General features: G+C 44.2%; 1 protein-coding gene across 1 annotated transcript in view; it reads left to right on the top strand.

Annotated features, from left to right (window-relative positions):
• Positions 1 to 21,079, top strand: part of LOC117525807 (voltage-dependent calcium channel gamma-4 subunit-like) — a 61,010-nt gene that overhangs the window by 25,226 nt on the left and 14,705 nt on the right. The window lies entirely within an intron of this gene.

The raw sequence follows: 21,079 nt of genomic DNA, 5'->3' as shown, positions 1-21,079 counted from the left end.
AGTGCTATTCTTTTATAACATTAACTTTTTTTATTCAACACATACTGTACTGGAAGAGCATACATCTGTCTGGGACTCTGTCATCTTGGTAGACATCTCTAATTTTTATGACATTCTGCTTTGCAAATTCTTCAAGCTCTGTCAAGTTGCATTTTCGCCAGTCTCCGCTGAAGCTTGTAACTCCTTCAGAACTGTCACCGGTCCCTTGGTGACTTCACTCACTAGTGTTCTTTAGACAGGATAAGATGCTTGAAGCAGATTTAGAGCTGCAAAATTTTCTTTCTGTTTCTTAATGACTGATTTAACTCTACTCAAGAGATACTCACTGACATGTTCTCTATCTTTCAAAGATCCTGGAAAGGGTAAAAGATTCTGTCCACGCAGCCTATACAGTATGTGGTTTGTGGAGTTGCACATTGTCCCTTTGTCCAACTCCTTTGTCACAGGTTATTCAGTACTGGTGCAACCACAATTTAGGTCAGTCTTGGACTTTGTCAGGTTAAGCCCCATTCTCACTTTCACAGATATGCATCCCAAAAAGGTCACAGTCTATTCCTGTCACAAATTGGTGTTGGAAGATCATGGGTTAACCACGACTGCGAGCGAATGCTCAGCTTGATGACTTAACTTGCCACTCTAGTGTGCAATGCAGTGATGTAGTGTGTCAGGCTTGTACCATGCAATGTGTACAAAAACAGCAGCATGATCCTAGACCCCATATCCTGCACATCTATCTATAAAGCAAGAAATGTCTGTGTGTGTGTGTGGTGTGTGTGTGTGGGGGGGGGGGGGGGGGGGGGGGGGGGGGGCGCTTGCATATCTCTTTGATGATTTGTCAGATAGCTCTCAGCTTTCAGATATGGTTTACGCATGGCACGATGATGTACATCCTTTAATATGTATATGTCACAGACATGAACGAGTTGAAGCTCTTCAGCATCTCACCATGTCATTTCGGTCCTTCAGACCTTTTTTCAGCAAATGCTTCAGAAGAGCATTAGCATGACTAAAACCTTTCAGCTTCTGGGGGAGCAGAGCCCCCCAGAGCCCCCTAATTACAGTCCTCTTAACCCCCTGCCACTTTAGCATTTTTAATGTAGATGTAAATTAATATTCAAAGTTTTCAGCTAGTTGACAGTAGGGCTGTACAATATTTAAAATTATCATATCTCAATATTGTCATATCAATATGATATATGATATGACTATGATTTCACACAAAGTGCAGCAACAGTGAAAATTGAACATTCATTTTGCACTCATCATAAGGTTAGGATACTGTGCCCTCCAAAAGTATTGGAACACTTGTTATTTCATACATTTTAATATGTTTATGCCATTTCAAATCCAAGAAGTACAAAAAATATAAAGAATACAAATTTCTTAAATTACCTTCCTCAAACTCAGACTGAAAGAAAATCACTAAAACTTGATAATACCTGTGAATAAAAATCAGTTTTATTGCGTTTTCTTCAGACAAGTCAGGGGATGGAAACATGAACATTTCCAAGTCACTGAATATTATTTACATCAATTATGAAGAAATACTAAATGATTATTAACCGACTGTGAGGTCTCTATGGGGAAATATCAGACCGACATGTTGTCAGTACTTGATAAGTTTTGATAAGTTTTAGACCACTACTGGCCGCTTGTTGCTAGTACAAGCAGCCGAGATGAGTTTCCTCCGCAGTGTGGCTGGGCGCTCCCTTAAGCCACGTTCACACTGGGCGCGACGCAAGCGACAGCAGCGACAGGTTGCCATGTAATCCCTATGGAAGGACGCGTTGTGGCGCCAAGCCACGCAGCGCACGAATGGACGCGAATGAAGCGATGCAAGTGAAGCGATTTTGAGCAATTGGCACGTTTGTGGCACAATATTACATCGCGTTGCCCTCCTCCCCAAGTTGAAAAATCTGAACTTTTTCATCTTGTCGCGCTGCGATGACCAATCAGAGACTGGATATGTAGTGATGTGGTGATGACTGGAGTTTGACTGAGTTGGATGTGAACATGTCTTGTCTCTGGTAGCCAACCTGTGAGCAGGACTTATGTCCCTTTTCTCCTTTATTTTACAATTATGACAGAGTTTTTGGGGGGAGAGAGAGCAGCAGGGGCAGCAGAGTTTTTTTCTCTCATGTGCGCGTGCGAGCGAATCGTCCGTGAAGATTATTTTATTTATTAACTACACAGCTGTATAACAAAACAAATGGTGACTGGTTTATAACATAATTATGACAGAGTTTTTGAGAGGAGAGCAAGCAGCAGCCCTGCAGCAGGGGCAGCAGAGTTTGTTTTTTTTTACGTGCGCATGCTAGCGAATTGTCCGTGAAGATTATTTTATTTATTAACGACACAGATGTTTAATAAAACAAATGGTGACTGGTTTCTAAACACAATTATGCCAGAGTTTTTTTTTAATTGTTTACATGTGCGCACGTGAATGGGACAGGAGGTCCTCAAAGTGGGTCCTGCAGAGGCGGAAGGACCGCTGAAAGCTGCCGTCATCCAGACGCAGCTCCTGCAGAAAATAATGATACTCCCCGAATTGGGAACGTCTCATGACGTTTGTCAGCTTTCCACAACAACTCGCTCCGTGTGATCAAGGTCTGTCATGTTAACGTGACTGACAGCCGGAGCCAGCGAGCGGAATGGAAGCTCCTCTTATTTGATTTTGCACTGGGGCGAATTTTCGCAGCGAAAGCAGAGTGACACACCGAGCAATGGTGGTGCGTCCGTTGCCACCACTCGTCTGGCATTAGAGATAGGGTGAGGAGCTTGGTCACTCGGGAGGAGCTCGGAGTTGAGCTGCTGCTCCTCCATGTCGAAAGGAGCCAGCTGAGGTGGCTCGGGCATCTTTACTGGATGCCCCTTGGATGCCTTGCTGGAGAGGTGTTCCGGGCACGTCCCATTGGGAGGAGGCCCCGGGGAAGCTCCAGGACACGCTGGAGGGACTATGTCTCTCAGCTGGCTTGGGAACACCCCGGGGTTCACCCGGAGGAGCTGGGGGAGGTGTGTGTGGATCAGGAGGCCTGGGCGGGTTTGCTTGAGCTGCTGCCCCCACGACCTGACCCCGGATGAAGCAGAAAAAAATGGATGGATGGTCTAAAACTTATAGGACCAAAATTTATCGGAAGATAATTAGTCTGCTGATGGTTTTTCAAAATTATCTGAAAAGATAATCCGATAATGAAAACATTAGCTTCAATAATTAGCGGTTAGTGAATTAGCAAATTAGCAGATCTGTGCCCACCACTATATATATATATATATATATATAAACACAAACAGAGCTCATACTCAGAGCAGAAGTGAAGCCGTTCACTTCGTGAGCAGCAAAGGTTAAGTTCAACTCCAAAAAAAAAAAAAAAAAAAAAAGAACGGGTTCACCTCCTGTGCTCACTTCAGAGCTCTGAAGCCGAGCTCAACAGCGGCTCACCTCTGAGTTGACGGCTGGTGTCCCGACAGAACACCGGAGCAGAACAGGAACTTGCTAACAGATGGTCAAGGTCGACCTGGTAAGATTTCAATCTGTGTGTTTTTCCAGATGCTGTTTAGATATTTATGCAGTACGTTCGTGTTTGAATTGGTTTTTCTAATCGCGTTTTTAGCTTCCTGGTTTGTAAAGAAAATACGCGTTTTGGACTGATTGTCTTGGAAACCAGTCCAATATGGGAAAATATGCGACCGGTAGTCAGCCAATCAGAGCATGTGTAGCGTCGCAGCCATATAATAAAAGTGTCTTTCACCAAAACATCAAATCTAGGCTGCATCTCAGATGTACTTTCTGGCAAACTGTAGCTACGCTATCGGGTCTTCTTTTTAAGAAAAGCCTCCTCTACAGTACTCCATCAGGAAGCTGTATTTTATATTTTTAATTACATTTATACCAAGTTGTAGAGATTTGCTATCAGTTTGAGTTAGAAGATAATTTTAGACATTAGAAAATGGCAGTTTACTCACCAATATAACTAGGAGTCCATGGTTCAGACGAAGTGTTCAAATTCAAAAAATGGCTCAAACATTTTTCTTCTTCTACTAAGATGGATTAGAACTTTTTTTGTGGAACACAGCACCAACTACTGGACAGGAGGGACCTAGCAGTCAATATGTGTCACTGATTTCAAAATGCAAGTTTGTTTTTTTTTTTAATGCATGTGCTGTGGCATGCCAATCATCTGTGTCTAATCAAATTTCAGGGGAGACCCTGATCTCTGGTTCCACCGAAGCCTGGAAGTGTTCAACATTTGACATTTCATGTTTCACTGTGGACTCAAAATTTGGCACTTCCTGTTTCAGTGTGAACTTGCCACTGAGTTCCCGTGAGATTCCATAAGATCTCGTCTGTCAATCCAGGAAGTGTTGATCCAGGAAGTGTTCAAGATTTGACATTTCTTGTTTCCTGTTTCACCATTGAGGCTTTTCAGGTTTCAAATCCCGCAAAACCTCGGAGCGGTCGCCGCGCTGTGAGATCTCAGTAACATTGATAACTGCATTGATCATGCTTCACTTTAACCGCTGCACACGGACAACACGATTAACATCGCAAAATAAAACTATTTTATATTGTGCCTAAAACTCTCCTGAATATATTCTCTGGATTTTTAGATGTTGTTATTGTGTTTATTTTATGTAAACATGCAAGAATCACAGGCTGTCTCTCCGTTATTTTCAATGGGAGCTGCTGCGAGCTACAATCGCTTCCTGATCATGTCGTTCTGAGGGAAAGTGAAGTTTGCTGTTTAACGTCTTGATTATTGTTCTTTACAACACTGTTTGTCCTCTTTGTTCCAGACGAATATATATGTCTATATATGCGCTTATTAAATTCCACGCATATTAAATGTAACAGACACTGATTTTTTGTTATAATTGTTTTAGCAAGTTTTCAAGGTATCATGCAGCAGTCTCTTATTAACGTGATGAAAAGTATATAAAAAAAAGACATTTTTGTAGTATAATATTCATTTACAATTGTCAGCCTCGCTCCGTGTTGAGCTCCAGACTACGGCAAATGGTCGAGTTAGAGTAGAGGAGAGAGAGTGCCCAATGACAGTGAGTGAAAGACCCAAATGTCCACTAGAGGGGGCCTTTTCCACAGCCGCCCCCAGATTTCCCATAAGAAATCTGAACTATAACCGAAAAGGCCCATGTTGATAATAGTAAGGTTGCAGAATCTGTTAGTCTGGTACAGATGGGAGTTGGATGAGCCTACTAACTGGACGGGAGTAGGTCCGGTTGTCAACCTGTATTTCAGCTGATCGCACTTTCCCATCTAATCCCGTTGAGACGCTGATGACCTTGCCCACTGGCCACAACGAATGAGGTAATTGCTGATCCATGATCATGACAGTCAAGTCAAGTCAAGTCAAGTCAGCTTTTATTGTCATTTCTACAATACATCACAGACATATTGAGAACTGAAATACCTGATCTCTGGACTCCCTGACCTCACAAAAGAAGGTATTTAAGAAATATAATAGCAAAGTATAAATATCAAGTGTAGAGATCTAACAGCTGTAAAAAAAAAAAAAAAAAAAAAAAAGTTGTAATAGTGTAATTGTAACAAAATTATACAAAAGGTAAATGTAAACAAACAAATACTTGTAGTGCAAAGTAGTAGGACAACATTCAGCAGTAATGGATATGTGCAAATTCCATGACCAGAGCAAGAATATATACAGTTGTTGATCATTGTGCAGAGAGTATTGTATGTATAAAGTGCAATATCTTCACAGCAGCTTAGGTTAGGGAGGTTAGGGAATTGGCGGGAGTGGAAAGTGAAACAGTCCAGTTTGTGTTTATGTGTGAGTGGAGGGCAGCAGGGGGAAAGGGGGCAAAGCAGGGAGGGAGTTGAGTGTCCTGACAGCCTGGTGGAAAAAGCTGTCTCTCAGCCGGCTGGTCTTGGCCTGGAGACTGCGCAGTCTCCTCCCCGACGGCAGCAGGCTGAAGAGACTACGTAATGGATGAGTGGGGTCACTTACGATCCTAGTGGCTTTCCGGGTGAGGCGGGTGTTGTACAGTTCTTGGAGGGGTGGGAGAGAGGTGCCCGTGATCTTCTTCGCTGCTCTCACGATGCGTTGAAGGGACCTACGGCAAGTCGCTGTGCAGGCGCCGTACCACACCGTGATGCAGCAGTCTTTCCAACATGGAGGCTTGGCTGGTCGGTATGCCACTTCTGGCGGGCCTGAAGGCTGGGGAGGTAGAACTTAATGAAGTGCTTCCAGAAGTGGTCAAGGAGCTGGCTGCGTGTCGTCACTCTCAGAGCTGCGTGTCGTCACTCTCTCAGAGCTGCGTGTCGTCAGAGCGAGCTGCAAAAAGTTTGTACCTGAGTTTTCAGAGGTGGTGTTTGTAGTTGCCATCTGCCACGCCGGTGTTTGCCAACCCGGACAGTGGGAATACCACCTCAACCGGCAATTTAGCCCCGCGACTGGACAGCAACAGCGTCCGAGGCCCACCCAACGTGGTGAATTCACTGAGGCCGCGCGCTGCGTCATTAAAGCCGCGCGTCACGAGTGCCACTTCCCCGAGGCCTCATGCAGCCACCGCGGATCCATCAACGCAGAAACACCGAGGCCGCGCGGCACCAGCGCAGTGCAGATCCATCCCGGTGACAAACAACGCAGGCTGTTAACATCGGCGATCGTCAAGCTGCCCATAAGCCGACCATGGGGCCTAAGAAGGTTCTGACAGCGGAGGAAGGTGACGATATTAAAAAATCTCTGGACTTTCTATCAGAGGAGATTTCTGTTGTGAAGCAGCAACAGAAATCAATCATGGATCTGGTGGAGGAGGTGAAGGCATTACGGCTCCAGAACGCCGAGAAAGACCGGCATCTGGTGCAGCTGGAAAATAGAGTGGCTGAATTGGAGCAGTACACCAGAATCAACGATGTCATCATCACAGGTCTTCACATCAAACCACGGTCCTACGCACGGGCGGTAACAGATGAGAGCGGAGGGCATCCCAGTGAACAGGAGGTCAGCTCTGTGGAAAAACAGGTTGTTGATTTCCTCCTATCTAAAGGTATAGAAATGGATTTAAATAACATTGAAGCGTGCTACCCTCTGCCCCGGAGAAATGACGGTGATAAACGAACCGTCATCATGAGATTCATCAACAGAAAACACAAAACAGCACTGTTAAAACAAGGAAGAAAACTGAAAGGGACAAACGTATTCATCAATGAACATCTCACCAAACGGAATGCCGACATCGCCAGGAAAGCACCCTTCTTAAAGAAACAGGGAAAAATCCAGCACACATGGACTTCAAACTGTAAAATATTCATCAAACTGAACGGATCACCAGAACAAGCAAAGGTTATGGCAATAAGGAACATCGAGGAGCTGGACAAATATGAACAATAGGTATGAGGACTCAAACACATCACAGCAGCATGATGCAGACTGGAGCAACCCACTCATCCACATCATCTACACCCGGAGACAAGACAGACATAATGACTAAGGATAATGATCCGTTTATTTCTGCCCAGGAGCTCTGTCTAGATACATTTAATTATAATAACTCTGCTAACCACCCCTTTGAATCTGAAAATGATCCTGATACCTTTTTCAGTGAGAATATTGTGAGACAGTGCAAATATTTTACAGAACAATTCAAAAATTATAAAATCAATGATGAAGATTTTTCAATTATACATTTCAACAGCAGAAGTCTTTCTCGTAATCTGTCCACTATTAATGATTGTTTGAAAACATCCAAAAAACGTTTTTCAGTTATTGCAATTTCAGAAACATGGTTAAATGAGGATAATAAAGATCTGGTATATCTTGATGGTTATGAATTGTTCCTGGTTAATAGGCAGACGAGAAGGGGCGGAGGCGTTGCATTGTTTGTAAGGTCAGATTATAACTGTAAACTCATTAACAACATGTCATTTACAGTGGACAACATCATGGAATGTTACCATATAAATTACATCTATAAACTCCAAAAACATAGTTGTTAGTTGCATTTACAGAGCTCCTGGGACAAATATTGACACCTTTGAAGACATTATCTTATGAATGTACAACAAAATCACCAGAAATAAGCATTTATTTGTCTGTGGAGATTTCAATATAGATTTTTTTAAACCCTCACAATCATCCACAAATTACCTCATTTATAAACACCTTGTACTGTTTAGGACTGTTTCCAACCATCATGTTGTGTGGGCCGCCAGAAGAGGAGGTACTGCTGGCCCACCACCAGAGGGCACCCTGTCTGGAGTGCGGGCTCCAGGCACCAGAGGGCGCAGCCACCTCACAGGAGCAGCCAGGGTGACAGCTGTCACGCATCACCTGCAACAGCTGTTACCAATCATCTGATGGCAGGAGTATATCAGCAGGACAACGTCTCCACCTCTTTGCCGAGATATCGTTTCTACCGAGAAGGTAACGTACTCAGCTAACTGTTTGACAGTGATCTTTGTGACTTTGTGCATTTCTCTGAGAGAACTTCCCAACGAGAGGTGGAGGTAGCTTACCTGCCGTTCAGATTCCTGGGTGCGAACGCGCCCTCCTTTAATTGTTCTTTATTCCTCGCCAGCAGTACCAGGTCCGACACGCAGAGGCAGTGGCCACCTGGGAGTTCGGGACTTGGCGGCTCCAGTATTCCCGGGGTCTGGTGGCGGAGGAAACCGTGTGGTTCCGGTTCTACTTTGGAGAGGCGTCTCCTATCTTCGAGCCTGCCCACACGACACCTGTGTGAATTTGACTTTGTCCTTTATTGTAATCTGTTGTCCTTGTGCATATTCACAACAGTAAAGTGTGTTATTTGACCTATTCCATTGTCCGTTCATTTGCGCCCCCTGTTGTGGGTCCGTGTACTTACACTTTCCCAACACATCATTCATCCTAGCAGAATAACTATGGATACAACAACTCTCATTGACAATATTTTAACTAACGTTATATCCGGTAATCTTAGTGGGGGACTACTGGTCAGTGATATCAGTGATCACTTGCCAGTTTTCTCAGTCTTTGCATTGGAGGGTTGTTGTATGTATCGAAGCAATATCAAATTCATGAGTAGAAAAGTAACACCTGAAACAATTGATCATTTAAGGGAGGATTTATCAAGTCAGAATTGGTCAGATGTTTTTGTTGATGATGTTGACAGGTCATATGATGCTTTCATTTCCATTTTTTCCAGTTTGTATAATAAACACTGTCCATTTGTTGACAAAATATATAGAAATCAATATAGCAACAAACCATGGATAACTAATGGGCTTCAGAGGGCATGTAAAAAGAAAAACGTACTATATAAACAATTCATAAAACTACGAACTAAGGAAGCTGAAAGTAAGTATAAAACATGTAAGAATAAGTTAATCAATATCATGAGACTCAGTAAAAAGTATATTATAATGAGTTACTTGTCAAAAATAGAAATAACATCAAAAACACATGGAACATATTAAATGAAATAGTAAAAAAGAATAGAATAACTAGAGATTATCCTTCATTTTTTCAGAGTAACAACTACATCACGATTGATAACGACGAGTCTATTGCTGAACACTTTAATGAATACTTCGTTAATGTGGGTAAAAATCTTGCCAGTAAAATTGACTCATCAACTAATAACTTCTGGGTAAATAATTCAACGTTTAACAAATCTGTTTCAATGTTCATTGGTGGTACTCATGAAAGGGAAATACTTGATCTGGTTCATGGTTCAAAAAGTAAGAAATCGACTGATTTTAATAATTGGATATGGCTTTATTAAAAAAGTTATTGATTGTATAGTAAAACCGTTCAATTATATTTGCAATATGTCACTAAGTACTGGTAAATTTCCTTCTCAAATGAAAATAGCCAAAGTAATTCCTCTGTTTAAAACTGGTGACAAACACACATTTTCTAATTATAGACCTATATCACTCCTGCCACAATTTTCCAAAATTTTGGAAAAAATATTTGCTAAAAGATTAAATGATTATTTACTGAAGCATAACATCATTTGTGAAGAACAATATGGATTCAGAAGGTCTCGAACTACATCACATGCTTTGATGGACTTTGTGGAAAGTATAGCAACTGCAATTGACAATAAACAATACATAATAGGTGTTTTTTTGTTTTTTTTTTATTTACAGAAAGCGTTTGACACAATTAACCATGGAATACTATTAACTAAACTGCAGATATATGGAATCAGAGGTCTGGCATATGAATGGATAGCTAGTTATTTACAAGGCAGATTTCAGTATGTTCAATTCAATAATACAAATTCTGAACTCAGGGATGTCACATGTGGGGTGCCGCAGGGCTCAGCGCTGGGTCCTTTGTTGTTTATAATCTATATAAATGATATAAGTTGGGTGTCGAGTTCACTGAGATGTGTCCATTTTGCGGATGATACAACTGTGTTCTGTAGCGGTGAAAATCTTGAACAGCTTCTGGACATAGTGGAGAAAGAACTGGAAAAATTTAAGGTTTGGTTTGACGCTAATAAGTTGTCACTCAACCTTGGGAAAACTAAATGTATTATATTTGGAAATAAACAGGCACCCAAATGTAAAAATTTAACTATAAACAATAAGGAAATTGAGTTAGTAACAGAGAATAAATTTTTAGGTGTTATAATTGATAATAAACTTAGCTGGAAACCACATATAAATTATGTGAAATCAAAATTGTCAAAAACTATAGCCATTTTGTATAAAGCCAAAGACCTACTGCCGCAAGAAGGGTTACTTACTTTATATCATTCTCTGATGGTACCATATATGACATATTGTGTTGAGTCATGGGGAAACACTTACAAATCAAATACCAATCCAATATTCCTTTTGCAAAAACGAGCCATACGAATCATCTGCAATAAACAATATCGTGAACCAACTCATTCTCTATTTGTGTCTTTAAATGTATTAAAATTCATAGATTTGGTCGATTACATTACAATTCAAACTTTATTTCGAGCAAAAAACCAAGCCTTACCGAGACATGTCCAGAGTCTGTTCCGACTGAGGGAATCCAGATATAGTTTAAGAGGTTGTGCAATTTTTATGAAACCACCAGTAAGAACAAATGTAAAGGGTTTTTGTGTGTCTGTGGTTGGGGTGAGGAAATGGAACAAATGTTCAACAGAGGTTAGAATGAGTAGTACCTTAGTAAGATTTAAGAAACTACTCAAAAAGAACATCATGTCTAAGTATCATAAAGAAGCAAATATAATTTGATTTATATGGAATGTTCAATTTATAAGTGGGACTTATTGTATATTTGAATGTGTGGGTATGTATATGCGTATGTAGATATATAGATATGGGTAGGTGTATATGTATATAAGTGACTGTGTATATGTACGTATATATTTATGTTTGTAAAGTATATACGTATGTATATAGGTATATATGGCACAGCCCAAGCAGAGGGTCACCCCCAAGAGCCTGGTCTGCTTGAGGTTTCTTCCTTATAGGGAGTTTTTCCTCACCACAGTTGCCTAGTGCTTGCTCTGGGGGTTGGTAAGGTTAGTCCTTACTGGCGTAAAGTGCCTTGATTCGACTTTCTTGTGATCTGGTACTATATAAATATAATTATAAGTGAATAGTATATTGATGTGTATGTCTGTGTGTCGACATGTAGTAGTGAATTTGTATTTATGTAAATATGAATGATTAGAATTGTTGGACTTGTACTAGCAGGGGTGGGCGCTAATAAGCTTTGCTTCAGCCCACACCCTTTCGGACTCACTAGTTTTGTCTGTGTTTGTTTGTGGAATTGTTCATTTTTTTCTATTTGAATATTTTGTGTGCCGAATAAAAAAACTTTGTCACTTTTTCACTTGTCACAATGTCGCCATCGTCTGCGACCTAGAAGTTCTGACTCCGGATATACCACTGGCGGAAGGGCAGCATCTGGGCATCCCATAAGCAAGGAATTGGGTGTTATGGGATCATGGTCCGCAATGTCGGTCGATGTGTAGCCCAAAGGTTTAGAATTGAGAATACCTTCAACCTCGATTAGGAGTGTTCTCAGTACCTCCTCTGTCACCAGCTGAGCACCAAGAGCAACCCACAAGGCTTGCTTGATGGAACGGCTTTCTCGTTCCCAACAACCACCAAAATGAGGAGCGTTTGGTGGGTTGTACTTCCAGTTGATCTGTTGGGATGTGAGAAGTGCTTGCAGGTCTGGCTGGAGAGCAGCAAAGGCTTCTCGTAGCTTTCGTTCACTTCCCTTGAAATTGGTTCCCTGATCAGAGAGCAGTTCGAACGGTTTGCCTCTCCTGGCTGTGAAACGCCTTAGAGCCATTAGGAAGGCATCGGTGTCAAGGCTGGAGAGGAGGTCTATGTGCACAGCACGGGTAGTCATTTGAAGAGCACTCCCCAGCGTTTCTCACTCCTCCGACCAATTATTATGACGGTGTATGGGTCAAAGCAATCTACGCCAGTAGAATAGAAGGCTGGCTTGTACAGGCGTAACCTCGAAGGAGGTAAGTCGGCCATTTTGGGTACCTGTGGTTTGCTGCGCCACTTTCGGCATTCAGGGCAGTTGCGCTGGTATCGACGTATGGCCTCTCGCCCACGGGGGATCCAATAATGGCATCGAAGCTCATCAAAGACTCGTTCAGGCCCAGAATGAAATAATTTTGCATCAACGTCCTGCATGATCAGCTTAGTGATGGGATGTTGGGCGCCAAGGACAACAGGGTGAATGGTATCTGGACTGAGTTGATTACTGTGCCGAAGGCGACCTCCAACCCGGATGAGATTATCCTTTTCATCAAATTCTGGGGCCAGAGGGAGAATGCTGCTGGTTTTAGGAACTGGTTTACCAGCTTTCAGGGCATTGAACTCAGTGGGGAAACAATCCAGTTGGATCTGTCGCAAGAGTAAGGTTTGGGCTTGATGATAGTCTTTTGCTGTCAACTCATCCCGGACCACCCCATGTAACGATTGTGCAGTAGCTCCTTTGAGATCTTCAAAGGTAGTGAACTGAGTGGCATCTGGGACAGGGTGTCTGTGAGGAGGTACATCTGTGAGGCCAAAAAAGGTAGGCTTCCTCAGTTCTTCAATTGGTTCTGCTGCTTGAAGTGGAAGTGTTTGTGGCCACTCAGTTGAACATTGGAGCAGGAAGGGTGGACCACTACTCCAGCGGCTTTGTTCTGTTAGTGAGGAAAGTGGCTTTCCCCGCGTGATGTCATCTGCTGGATTAACAGCAGACTCTACATAGTGCCAGATGGCATTGACTGTAAGATCCTGGATCTCTGCGACTCTGGTGCCCACAAACACTTTGAAGCGGCATGATTCTGAATTCAACCAGGTGATGACAGTGGTAGAATCAGTCCACAACATGGTCCGTTGGATGGTAAAGGTTAGCTCTGTGTTAAGGAGTTTGGCCATCTGAGCCCCTGTCAAAGCACACAGTTCCAGACGCGGGATGGACTGTTGCTTCTTTGGAGCTACTCGTGACCTTGCAGTGAGGAAGGCGACCTCTACCTCACCATTACGACTGACAGTCCTGAGGTATGCCACAGAGCCATATGCTTGCTCAGAGGCATCGCAGAACACATGGATTTCACGATGGCTGGTAGAGCAATCCAGTCCGGGGCTGGTGTAGCATCTTGGCAGGGTGATGCTTTGTAGATCACGCAGCTCACTCTGGTAGAGCAGGATCATCCCACTCACATTTCTTGTCCCACAGAGATCGCACCAGGACTTTGGCTCTCGTAGTGTATGGGACAAGAAATCCAAGGGGGTCATACTGACTGACTAACACTTTATAAATAGAGTGCATCGTGATCTTATTCGGTTGGGGAATGCGAGTCTTGTAGGACAGAGTTTCTGTGTAGGTTCTCAGTTGTCCAGGTGGTTTCCATAGTAGAGAAGCTTGAGTCTTCAACTGGACTGGGTTGCTTGACGCGAGGACGTTTCGCTTCAAATCGCAGAAGCTTCCTCAGCTAAATTCTTGCTCTGGTGGTCTCACTTCTGTCTTGACTCTTGTAGAGAAGAATAATCAAGAAATCACAAAAGCTGGAGTTTTAAACCTAACCAGACCCCTCCTACCGAGAGGCAGACTGCTATAGGCTAGTGACTAAACAATATCTCTAATTAGCACCTATTGTGCTCTAGTTAGCACCCTACTAATGACAGGGCAGCTGTCCCTCTCCTGATGGCTCCCTTGATGACTCTGCTGATGACGTGAATGACTCATTACCATGAACAAAAGACTGAAACTGCTTTGACCTGAGTACCCCATTGTAAACATTGGAAACAATCCAATTGGATCTGTCGCAAGAGTAAGGTTTGGGCTTGATGATAGTCTTTTGCTGTCAACTCATCCCGGACCACCCCATGTAACGATTGTGCAGTAGCTCCTTTGAGATCTTCAAAGGTAGTGAACTGAGTGGCATCTGGGACAGGGTGTATATGAGGAGGTACATCTGTGAGGCCAAAAAAGGTAGGCTTCCTCAGTTCTTCAATTGGTTCTGCTGCTGGAAGTGGAAGTGTTTGTGGCCACTCAGTTGAACATTGGAGCAGGAAGGGTGGACCACTACTCCAGCGGCTGTGTTCTATTAGTGAGGAAAGTGGCTTTCCCCGCGTGATGTCATCTGCTGGATTAACAGCAGACTCTACATAGTGCCAGATGGCATCGACTGTAAGATCCTGGATCTCTGCGACTCTGGTGCCCACAAACACTTTGAAGCAGCATGATTCTGAATTCAACCAGGTGATGACAGTGGTAGAATCAGTCCACAACATGGTCCGTTGGATGGTAAAGGTTAGCTCTGTGTTAAGGAGTTTGGCCATCTGAGCCCCTGTCAAAGCACACAGTTCCAGACGCGGGATGGACTGTTGCGTCTTTGGAGCTACTCGTGACCTTGCAGTGAGGAAGGCGACCTCCACCTCACCATTACGACTGACAGTCCTGAGGTATGCCACAGAGCCATATGCTTGCTCAGAGGCATCGCAGAACACATGGATTTCACGATGGCTGGTAGAGCAATCCAGTCCGGGGCTGGTGTAGCATCTTGGCAGGGTGATGCTTTGTAGATCACGCAGCTCATCTTCGCATTCTCTCCAAGCTTGAAGCAAAGACTCTGGTAGAGCAGGATCATCCCTCTCACGTTTCTTGTCCCACAGAGATTGCACCAGGACTTTGGCTCTCGTAGTGTATGGGACAAGAAATCCAAGGTGGTCATACTGACTGGCTAACACTTTATAAATAGAGCGCATCGTGATCTTATTCGGTTGGGGAATGCGAGTCTTGTAGGACAGAGTTTCTGTGTAGTCTCTCAGTTGTCCAGGTGGTTGCTATAGTAGAGAAGCTTGAGTCTTCAACTGGACTGGGTTGCTTGACGCGAGGACGTTTCGCTTCAAATTGCAGAAGCTTCCTCAGCTAAATTCTTGCTCTGGTGGTCTCACTTCTGTCTTGACTCTTGTAGAGAAGAATAATCAAGAAATCACAAAAGCTGGAGTTTTAAACCTAACCAGACCCCTCCTACCGAGAGGCAGACTGCTATAGGCTAGTGACTAAACAATAGCTCTAATTAGCCCCTATTGTGCTCTAGTTAGCACCCTACTGACAGGGCAGCTGTCCCTCTCCTGATGGCTCCCTTGATGACTCTGCTGATGACGTGAATGACTCATTACCATGAACAAAAGACTGAAACTGCTTTGACCTGAGTACCCCATTGTAAACAGGGGATAAAGCGTGTCTCAGACCCCCTCCCCGGTTAAGGCTGGGTTTCAAATGTTTCACAAAGAATGCCTCCTTGACCCCTCTCTCAAACCATTTCTTCTCTCTGGCTAATATTTTAACTTCCTTGTCCTCAAATGTGTGGTTAGTGTCTTTAAGGTGGAGATGAACTGCAGACTGAGGTCCACTGGCGCCCTCTCTGCGGTGCTGGTATAGCCTTTTGTGTAAAGGTTGCTTAGTCTCACCTATGTAGTGTTCATTACAGTTTTCCTGACATCTGATAGAATACATTACATTGCTCTGTTTGTAGTGTGTGTCCGCCTGACAATGCCACTGGAGGCCAAGGGCTGATTCCTGCTGGTCCACCTGACCGTGAGAGACCCACTTCTCTATGCTATCTGCCTTTGCTTCAGTCGGTAGGTGACTAATAGTGTCAGGGTAGTTACTTGCCCACTGCCTCAGCTCGAAACCACCTTGGGCCAGAAGTGTCTGTAGTTGGTTCACTAATGCTGTGGCATCCTCCACTGTAGCCACACTCCAGAGACAGTTGTCAACGTAGAAACATTTCAACACAGCTTCCCTGGCAGCATCTTCTGTTTGAGTGTGATCAAGGATATGTTTCTGGAGTGCATATATGGCACAGCAGGGACTGCTAGTTGTACCGAACGGTAGGACTCTCCACTCATGCACTGCAGGCTGTTCCTCTCATCGAAGATCTCTCCAGAGAAAGCGGAGAAGTGGCTGATCCTCAGGCAGAAGCCGTACTTGGTGGAACATACCGCGTATGTCACTACTGATAGCCACCGTATGTTCCCTGAAGCGCAGGAGGACAGAAATCAAGGAAGGTCCCAGGGCTGGTCCAGGAAGCAAGAGCTTGCTTAGGTCAATGCCCTGATACTGGAAAGAGCAGTTGAAGCTGATACGAGGCTTTCCATTGTGTTCTACCAGATGGTGTGGGATGTACCACCTGGTAGGTGTGTCTTCTGCTTCAGGTTCCAATCTGACCACGTAACCAGCTTGCTCCAGTCTGTTTATTTCTGAGATGTAGGCTGTGGTCAACTCAGGTGATTTGGCGAGCCGTCTCTCGATGCTTCTGAGGTGTGAGAGAACTGCTGTCTTGGGGCCGCAAAGGGAAGGGAAGTTCTTTACCCTCAGGAGTGGAGTGGCATAGCACTGAACACCATCGACTTCCACCCTATGTGTCTTTGCCTCTAGACAACGGAGAGCCTTGTGATCCTGACGTGATCTCATGCTAGTCTTTTCATTGCGCCAAGGAAGAACATCCATCTGCCATAATTGCTCAATGTCTTGTTGAAGGTCTGGTGGTGGAGTTCTGTGGGCCGTGAAGAGACATTGTTGCTCCAGGAGATAGTGTTTGAGGTGGGGTGTTGACCCTTGGAGGGTCCATCCAAGACGGGTTTGAACTGCCACTGGTGCTCCTGGTGGCCCCACATGCACTGGCTCTACTGGTGTTATGAGATGAGGGTGGTCGGATCTAGTGAGCAGGAGAGGACAGACGCCTTTGAAGGGTTGAATAGACAGTTCCCTTAGGTGCCTGAACATCTGACGCAGAGCTTTTATAGGGTAGGTATGTTCCCCAAAACCAAGATTTGTTGCAGTGAAAGCATCAATAATGTTGAACTGCTGTTCAGGCGAATGTTCTGGTGAGACTGTGAAGGAGACAGCCGCCCCATGGAGCATCTTGAGTTCCTGTCTCACTGTCCGAAGGGGCAAATCTTCAGGCTGACTATGAAGACCTAGGCATTGAGTTGCAGCCTGGAGGAGCAAAGTACGCTCTGATCCATCATCCAGAATAGCAAAGGTCTCCAGACTTCGATCTCCACTTGTGAGAATCACCTTGCTGACCTTCAGGAGAACACGATGTCCTTGAGGTGGCTTACCAATGTAGAGAACTTCTTCTCCCTCAGGAGGTGACAGTGGCTTGCCATACGCTGCAGACTCAAGGTTGCCAGCATTGTCAGTTCTGATGGAGGCCTTTTCTCCAATCCCATGAAGGGCGATTAGGTGCCGACTGTTGCATGTCTTGCAGCACATTTTTAAATCACAGTCGATAGACTTATGATTCCTGCCACACCTCCAACATCGCTTGTTGTCTTGAATCCATGCGCGCTTTTGGGCAGTGTTAAGGATCTTAAAGTTGGAGCAATTATTGAGGGAGTGTTTGTTGTTGTCACAGAATGAGCAGAATTTCTTCAGAGGTGGAGTAGGAACTGTAGCTTTGACTGGTTCCCTTGTGGGCTTGGCTTCAGTACCGAGGAGAAGGACTGATGCCTTGGCAAGTGGCTTGGTTCCCCTCTTAAGGTCGCTGCCTTTAGATATGTTCCTCTTCGTGCTAGACCCATAGTGTGACATATCTTCCTGGACCTGAAGTTCGTATTCCAACCAGTCTGCTAGATCCAAGAGAGTTGGTATCGCTATCCTCCATGGGTGTATGTAGCGGCGAAAGCTTGATCTGAGATCATGTGGTAGTTTTCCCAAACATCCAGAATGACTTGATGTCACCACTGTTTATGTTGGGACCATCCATGAGTTCAGCGATACGCTGAAGAGCCAGCTGGTGTGGTTATCCATATTGCTGATTCAAGGCAGCCATGGTATCTGAGAAGGGGCAATGAGAGTTTGCATAGGAGTCTGCTATAAGCAGAGCTTCTTCCAATTTGGGATGATCCATAAGGATCTGGAATTTGAAACGTTCTGTGGCATCCCTTGGCAGGATGTTATCTAGAGTGATTCGCAGTTGGGAAAACTCTCTGGGATTAGGATGTATAAAGTCTGCTATGGTAGGAGTAGGTCCATGATATGTCTGCTCCTGACCACCAGGGGGATCCCGGGCTAGGCGTCTGGGAGGATAGCGCTCATGATAATTGTGGTATTGCTCATATGAATAACCACTGTGGGGATTGTGATCACGAGAAGGTGAGGTGCAGTGATGTCGCTCACTGGTGTACCCGTACCTGTCATGGGAATTGGAGTGCTCATCATAGTCGGCATAACGCTCTAGCAAAGAATGGTGTCTGGGGTGGTAACTGCTGGGCTCTGAGCTATAGTGGTGTATGACTCTGGAACTACGAGGTAAAGGTGGTGAACTGGGTGGAGTATACAATGGTCGATATACAATGACGTCTCCCACCAGGTGATGAACAGGCCTGAATAACATCATTGGACGAAGAGTGAAGATGATTCTTGGGATGAACTGCATGCTCTGAGTCGTGAGCAGACTGCCTCCGGTGGGCAGCTGCAGCTCTGCCTGTGTGTAGGGCCTCCTGAGGTGGCACAGACTCAGCGGCATCCTGGTGATGACAGTGGGACTCCTGCCTAGATTCACTATGTCTCACCTTAGCTTCTAGCTCCTGGTTGTGTAACCTGAGGTGCTGCATTGAAGCAAGGAGACGATCCCTTTCATACTTGAGCTGCTGACACTCCATCTCCCAGTCACGGCTGGGTTGATCCCACTGGTCAGTTACTGCCCATTGTGGGGTGCTCCATTCCTGACTGATGGGTGAAGCACAGCGTGAATTACTCCTGCTTTCTATATCCTCCTGTGCTGGCATTGAATTAGGTGAACGTTTGCTCAGATAGTCTGGAAGGCTGTAGTCCTTGAGGTATACAGGAAGCGTTGACTGCCTCCTGACACGCGTACCTCCAGACTCTTTATCTTGTGAACGAGACATCTTCATATGCTGAGTATTCTCTTTATCCGGCTCGAAAGACCATTTGTAGGGACACCGAATAGTCCCTGATTATGTATTTATGCTGGATCTGGTTGTTAGAACCCTCAGCAGGTGATCGGTAAGAATCACTCCAATGTCTTTGTCCAGATCCTTTATTGCAGCTGTCTGGCAACTTATGATGTGTGGTTTTGCACTGTATGCACCGTTGCCAAATGGCCAGTTAGGCAGATGTTGGCGAGGATTGCTGTGATTTGCAGCCTCGCTCCGTGTTGACCTCCAGACTACGGCAAATGGTCGAGTTAGAGTAGAGGAGAGAGAGTGCCCAATGACAGTGAGTGAAAGACCCAAATGTCCACTAGAGGGGGCCTTTTCCACAACAAGTACACCTCTTTCTACCTCCCACCTTCAAACACAGCCTCATAAGACCATCCATGAGAAATCTACTTAAGCTCCCAATTTTATATACTAGGAATACAAACTTCCTGCGGGCACTACACTAGTAATATAAGTTTCAAATGACCACTGGTGCTTCTAAAGCATCCTCTTAGTGATACAGCATGTACAATAACCTTATGGGATCCACAGAAATGTAAGGAATTACCAAAGTATATCAAAGGTTGCACTAAAAAAAAAAAATCAAACATGTTGAAAATTTAAGCCACAGTTAAAACAAGAACAGAGCACAAAACAGAATAAAGGGTTCAACACCAAGACCCTCCATGAGCATGTGCAATACATGTTTTGCAAAAATGAGTGTTAGGGCTAGAATTACAATTCGATGAACTTCCACCTGTTTCCCCATCTCAAGAGGCAACATTTTGGTTTTGGTCAGGTGATCACAGCCTCCTGGTTGACAAATATCCAGTATAAGCATGAATTTTTGTGCATTACGTTTTGTACATTTTACTATTCAAATTTTGTTTCCCCCTGTGAGGATAACCTGAACTGTGAGCTTCTGGGATGCATATCCGTGAAAGTGAGAATAGGGCTTGATGCCTCATCACTGATTCTGTTTGGCGTTTCCATGGATATAGCATTGAGGTGCAGAGTGTCGACATTATGGTGGTCTCAGGATCATCAGGCTTTGCAGAATGGATTCAGGTGCAAAGTGCGAAGGTTTACAGCAGATCATGAAACAATTGGGATAACAAGTCTGTATCTGCAAATCTGAGCAATATTGGGAATGAGCTGCTGCTCTTACATGGAGTTTAATTATCTTGGGGGCTTGTTCGTGAGCAAGAGAAAATGGGTAACTTCCACTGTAATGGAAACGCTGATCCTGGTTGTTGTAGAGATGAAAAAGGAAAAGTGTTTAATATACCAGTCATTTTATGCTCCAATTCTCACTGTCATGAACTCTGGGTAGTCATTCAAAGAATAACAGAATACAACAGGCAAAAATTACATTCCTTCACAGAGTACCTTGATACAAAAAATAAAAAATTCTGGAAAAGAAACAGTTCTGATATCTGGTAGAAAGAAACTGATTGTAAGTAAGGGTACTATTTCACTGGACTGCGAATGTCAGAGAATAGTTGGAGAAATGAATTAGTGACCAAACACGCAAATAAATGACAAATTTGCAGTTACTATCTCACTGGAGTGGTACAAATGACATGTCAACGCATGCTGCCCAAATGTCAGCCAAATATCGCATGGACCTGCGGCAAAGATGTCTGCATATATATCATGTGAATGCCTCTCGATTGCCACGCAGAACTATCTCGA

Source organism: Thalassophryne amazonica, chromosome 15 (assembly GCF_902500255.1).
Source record: "Thalassophryne amazonica chromosome 15, fThaAma1.1, whole genome shotgun sequence".
Taxonomy (NCBI): domain Eukaryota; kingdom Metazoa; phylum Chordata; class Actinopteri; order Batrachoidiformes; family Batrachoididae; genus Thalassophryne; species Thalassophryne amazonica.
Note: the sequence above shows the minus strand (reverse complement) of the source record. Positions and strands in the feature narration are given on the sequence as shown.